Consider the following 6000-nt stretch of genomic DNA (forward strand, 5'->3'; position numbering starts at 1 on the left):
TTGTTAAGCGTCCAACTCTTGATCTCCACTCAGGTCCTGAGCTCAGAGTCGTGAGTTCGCACTCCACCCTGGGCTCCATGCCCACCACGGAGCCTACTAAATAAATACATACATACATAAACATATAAAGGAATAAGAAAAAGTGTAATACACTGTGATAAAATAACTAATTTTCAGAAAAGAAATAAAGTCAAATTCGAATCTATCTGCCTTTGATTCATTTCTTTGAGGCCTTTCTTCATGTATCTTTCCAGAAGAAAATGGAGAAGTAGTAAATTTCTTGATCTCTTCCTTGGAAACTCTCTTCATACAAATCATCAGACCTATTTAGAATTAATTACTTTTATTCAGGTGTGCGCGCACACACACACACACACACTATCTGAACATTTTGCAGGTAAGAATTATAAACTTATCTGTGTTACAAAAAACCTGAAAACCCCATGTCTGAGTAAGAGTAGTCCCTGCAGGTTTGTAATCGGCCTTGCCTTCCAGAAAAGCAAAACTTCCGTCTGCTTCTCTCTTTCACTCTTTTCAACCTCTCTGCAGTATGTTCCGTTGTTGATAATATTGATTGCTAACTACATGCCACACGAAGAAAGAAGCACTTGAAGGGTATTATTTCTCCTTCATACTTTGCAACAGCCTTACGAGAGAAGTCATAAGATTGCCTTCACCGTCCAGATAAAGGTGCTATAACTTGCTCAGTCTTGCAATGACAAATGTCAAAGCAGAGATTCAGTAGGAAATCTTTCGGACTCCTGGCTCTAGCCCCTTTTGGGCTCTGCTACACCGCCTGTCAGGCAGCAACGTTTCCAGGAAATGCTTTCTTGAAAGACGATCACATCTCTGGGCTTTCTTGTCTCTCCTCCCTCTTTTGCCAGAACGTCACCAGCTTTCTCTTTTTTTCTGTACATATGTGGAGTATTGCCTCCGTTCCCAGGGCTTCTTCCCACCCACTGTCCTCATTTATTTCAGTGGCTTTGGCTTCTACTACTACGCATGTGGCTCCATCATCTTCATCAATTTTCTTGGGTTCTAGAACCTCCTCTTTGCAGCAAAACTGCCCTTTCACTTGTCACTGTGTCTTGGGTAACGGCATTACTGTCCAACCAAACTCAGGATTACCCATCGTCTCTTCATGTACCACCGATCCAAGTGAAAAAGTTCTTAAGAACCCTACTTTTGAAAAAAAAAATCTCTTTTTTTCTTACACTTGTAGCACGGCCAAGTTTGAGTCCCCGTTATTACTTGCTAGAGTAGTATTTCAGCAGTCTCCTAACTGCTTTCATTGCCTCTCGTCTCCACGTTCTCGAATCAGTCCCACATTGTGCCACCAGAAACATCTTTTAAATCACAGAATAGTTCTTAGAACTCCCCTTTCCAAAAACCTTCCATAGCTTCTCAATGTACACAGACTAATATCCAAGTTCCTCTGTTTAGTAAACCCCTTGGCTTAGTTCTGGCTTATCTTAATCCAGCTTCACTTCTACTTCAATACCCAAGATATACACTCTGCCATTCCCTAACTGTGCCCTGCCCTTGTCTCCTCCTGATTATGTTTGTGCTGGCCTTTCTCTGTGGGCTGCTGCTGCTGCTTCCATCTTAACCCCTCTCGAGCCCCCTCTGGTTTTCCCCTATGAAACTCCTCATGGTCCCACTATGATTCCCACTAAATGATTCATCCACCTTTCCATTTACTGAAGAAATATTTATTGAATATTTACCATGTGCCTGATAAGAAATATTTACTGAATATTTACCATGTGCCTGACACTGTGCTCACATCTAGAATCTTAAAAATACTCCCTTTTCTCAAGGAGTCTCTAACAGTCTGTGGGGGAAGACAAACAAGTAAATATGCAATTGAAATGAGGTACAGTTTTCATGAAAGACACAAACTACCAAATCTTACTCAATTAAAAAATAACCTTAAGGAGCACCAGAGTGGCTCAGTTGGTTAAGCATCTGCCTTTGGCTCAAGTCATGATCCCAGGGTCCTGGGATTGAGCCCCACATTGGGCTCCCTGCTCACTGGGGAGTCTGCTTCTCCCTCTCCCTCTGTCTCCTAGCTCTCACTCTCAATCTCTACCTCAAATAAATAAATAAAATCTTAAAAAAAATAGCCTTGAAAGTGCCATGATTATTTAAAGAAGAAGGGGGAAAAGGAGGAGGAGGAGGAAGGAGAAAGGAGGGAGGAGGGAGGAATAAAAATAGGAATAAGAAGAAGAAGAAGAAGAAGGAGGAGGAGGAGGAGGAGGAGGAGGAGGAGGAGAAGGAGAAGGAGAAGGAGAAGGAGAAAGAGAAGAAGAAGAAGAAGGAGAAGAAGAGGAAGGGGAGGTGGAGGAAGAAGGAGAAGAAGGATGATGATGATGATGATGATTCACTAGTAATTCCACTAAACATTTAAGGAAGAAATGATACTGATTATTCACAAATTCTTCCAGGAAATAAAGATTCCACCATGACATTACTGTTACGCATACTAACAACCTAATATCTCAATACAGCAGAAGATAAATCATTTGCAGTTCAAGGGAGACATCCACTAATATTAAAACCAGACAAAAACCCTATGAAAAAGGAAACTGGAGACCAATGTCTTTCATTCATATAGATGTCTTTGATTTCTGTGGGTTTGCCACCTTTATAAGGCCTCATGTCACTCCGCTGCATTCTCTGCATCCAGCTGCAAGACAAGAGGAAACAGAGAGTGTGGGGATCACAAGATCAGTTACCAGGCACCAGGTCCCAAAGTCTATATGGCTTCTGCTTGCATCTGTTGACCAACACTCAGTACCCTGGCCCCATCTAAAGGCGGGGAAGGCTGCATACTCAGGAAGAAAAGGAAACAGACGAGCACGTACAATTGTCTCTGACACGGTGATCCTGAAAACAACATATACTTCATAGTTTTCCTTTGGTATTCACATGTATTTTAGCTGCCTCAAAGTTTTTGGAGCAAGGTGAAGTATGAATTAATTGATTATACTTTTCTTATCATTAAATCATAACTAATATAATAACAAAGATGTTTTCTATGCCCCAAACTTTCCATTGTACCTATTATAATTATGGAAGGAGCACAATAAACTTCTACTGTGATGATTGAAAAATGCTAAAGAACTGATTCAGCAAATTGAATGAAACTCAGGATCTTTCCATGTCTGCATCCATGCGTATAAATGAAATGAAATTATAGCTCTCTGCATCTATGTTTCTAAATAAATTCAAACAAAAATGCCTGCAGTATGGTACAGGCTATCGTGTTTTTGTTTTTGTTTTTTAATTTCTACTTCTTACCTAGGACAAAAGAAGTACAGCTGTTCTTTGGCTTATGATGGGGTTATATCCTGATAAACCCATCAAAAGTTCAAAATAATCATTAGTCCAAAATACATTTAAGACACCTAACCTATCAAACATCATTAACTTAGCTTAGTCTACTTTAGATGAGCTCAGAACACTGACCTTAGCCCACAAAGCCATCTAACAAAGCCTATTTAATATTACAGTACTGAGTATATCACGTAATTGATCGAATACTGTACTGAGAGTGACAAACAGAATGATTGTATGGGTAGAGAATGGTTGTGAATGGATCTGTTATTGACCCTCGTGATCGTGTGGCTGACTGGGAGCCGTGGCTCACTGCACTGCCCCACATCACGTGGAGAATGGCATCGCCTATCCCTAACCCAGGAAGAGATCAAAATTCAAATTCTGAAGTATTTTTTTTACTGAATGTTATCACTTTCTCACCATCGTAAACTTGAAAAATCATAAGTCAAATCCTAAGTCAGAGACCAGCTGTGCATATTAACTATCTCATTATATCATGGAGTGGTGGAAAGAGAAGTGGATTATGAAGTAGGAATCCCAGGTTCTAGGTCTGGCCCCATTAATATCTGTGGTCTTAACAAGCAGCTCAAGTCTCTGGATTTTGTCAGTAAAGTGAAAGATGTGGATGAGATTATCTCCAAAGTACTTTCCATTTCTAGTGTTCTGAGAGTCTTTACAAAGCCATAAACTCAAGCTCGCTTGCTCCCTTTGGAGTCAAAGGGGCTTATCACTCAAGGACTGAAAGTTTTGGTGGCAGAAGCTCAACTGGAATGAAAAGAGAAAGGAAGGGAGACAGAGAGAAACCCAATTGAATCAAAATGTCTCTTTGCCTTAGGAACTTGTAATGTACAATTAATTCTATCTGGGGAAAATTATAATTATTTGTATTCTTCCCATAAGAGGTTGGTTTTGGGGGGGCTCAGTAAGTCAGTAGTCATTGCCATAGACGATACCCTTATTCACCTGCACTTATGTATTGTGGGTCAGGTTCTAACCGTCCAGTAGCTAAGACTATCAAATGAATATTAAAAATACTGAAATTTCCTGGTTTGCATTTAATTAATTTCTAAGGCGTAACCACAAATAAGATGATGTAGACCTCAGAAGAGACCACATGAAATAGAAATAACACAGAAACAGAAGCTTGAAAATCTGTATTCTATTTTCTACTGTGCTCCAAATTATTTTCGTGATGTTGGCAAGTCACTTAAGATCTTTAGACACCAGTTTCTTTATAAAAGAAAGAAATGTTTGGGTTTGCGGGATGTTAGGATGCCTGGCAATCGAGAAATCCCTTTAATATAAGAAAAATAAGATCCAAATTGAGAAATATAAATAGTCATATATTACTAAAATCCTATCTCAGATAAATCCTGTAGAAAGACTCATAAGCAACATTTCCCTCAACAACTGGCCTTCTGGCTTACCTTGGACCTACCGCTATTACCGCCATTGTTAGGAGAGAAAGCAAAAGGACAAGTTCATATTCTGTTTAGAAGATAAAAGAATGAGTTAAGGTCCTATGTCACAGGTCTCAAAACCCACAAGGTCTAAAGGTGGAATAAGTAAAAAATAAGCAGACATGTAACTTAGAGCAATGGAAAGGTGAGCAATTTTTCACATTTTTCTTTTCAGCATATCAGTGAAATGAGAGAGGCAAATGCTTCTGTGGGAAATTTAATTTCAGTTTCAAGCCTCAAATTAAAACCTGCCAAGCTTCATATAGTAGGTTTCTTCTAAAGAAAGTAGGAAGAGCATTTACACACTGAAGAATGATTCGAAATAAACGGAAATATATTTTCTAGCAAAAATTAATTCTACTTTTAGAACTTAAGATGCAAGAAAAATTTTTAAAAGAGATTTTATTCTCAGAAGTATTGTCATAGTAGGAAATTTCTCTAGAGCCACATTAAATATCTTCTGAATGCTATAGTAGTAACTTAATTTCTCTTTAACTTCATTTTGCTGTTGGATCTCACCTACCAAACATCTTGCCTATCCCTCAAAAGTACTTTCCATTTCTAGTGTTCTGAGAGTCTTTACAAAGCCATAAACTCAAGCTCGCTTGCTCCCTTTGGAGTCAAAGGGGCTTATCACTCAAGGACTGAATGTTTTGGTGGCTCAGTTGTTTAATTACAGTACTTTTCATTCTTCTGATGATTACTTTAGACTATCTCTTTAGAACTGTGGGATAACTTAGATTTTATCCTTGAGAGAACAATTCTGCTCTTAGGAAAACAAACACTGTTGTTTAACTACTCAGGTCTTAGGACAATCATAAGAATTTAGATTCATAAAACCAAATAAACAAATGTGGTTTTTGCCTTACTGACCACATAATGAGCACCAAGCTGCTTTTGCTTTGAACAAATATGGACTGTCGTTTTCAATTTCTTCCCATTGTATAACGTAACAAAACATTTCACGAATAGCCAGGAAGGAAATCAGACTCACGAGCATTCTCAAGATAGTTATTTATAAGTGCTTGTGCATATTCACACACACACACACACACACACACACACACACACACACACACAGCCTGTCTTAGAAATGGAAAACATGGCCTAATAGTTTCTGCAAAAAAATACCTTATTAACCCTTGGGCAAAGCATCACGGGAACATGTAGGAGCAGAAATCTTGAACAGGATGGGCCC

The sequence above is a fragment of the Ursus arctos genome, unplaced genomic scaffold (assembly GCF_023065955.2).
Source record: "Ursus arctos isolate Adak ecotype North America unplaced genomic scaffold, UrsArc2.0 scaffold_11, whole genome shotgun sequence".
NCBI classification, from domain to species: Eukaryota; Metazoa; Chordata; class Mammalia; order Carnivora; family Ursidae; genus Ursus; species Ursus arctos.